This window comes from Solanum tuberosum, unplaced genomic scaffold (assembly GCF_000226075.1).
Source record: "Solanum tuberosum cultivar DM 1-3 516 R44 unplaced genomic scaffold, SolTub_3.0 scf00130, whole genome shotgun sequence".
NCBI lineage: Eukaryota > Viridiplantae > Streptophyta > Magnoliopsida > Solanales > Solanaceae > Solanum > Solanum tuberosum.
Window position 1 is genome coordinate 1,180,488 of NW_006239060.1, and position 200 is coordinate 1,180,687.

Consider the following 200-nt stretch of genomic DNA (forward strand, 5'->3'; position numbering starts at 1 on the left):
TCAACTCATTTTCCTCAAATTCAAGGAAAATGACTTCCCTTCAAAAAGTAAGGAAAACATTTTCCAAAACTTTCCTCCAACTTCAATACAATTTTTTTGTTGAAAAAAAATAAATTTATAGCTTTTTTTAAATAAAAAAAAATATTTTCAATTTTAATTTTTTTACCCAATCCTCTCCCCGCCAGCCCCCTACCACCCCC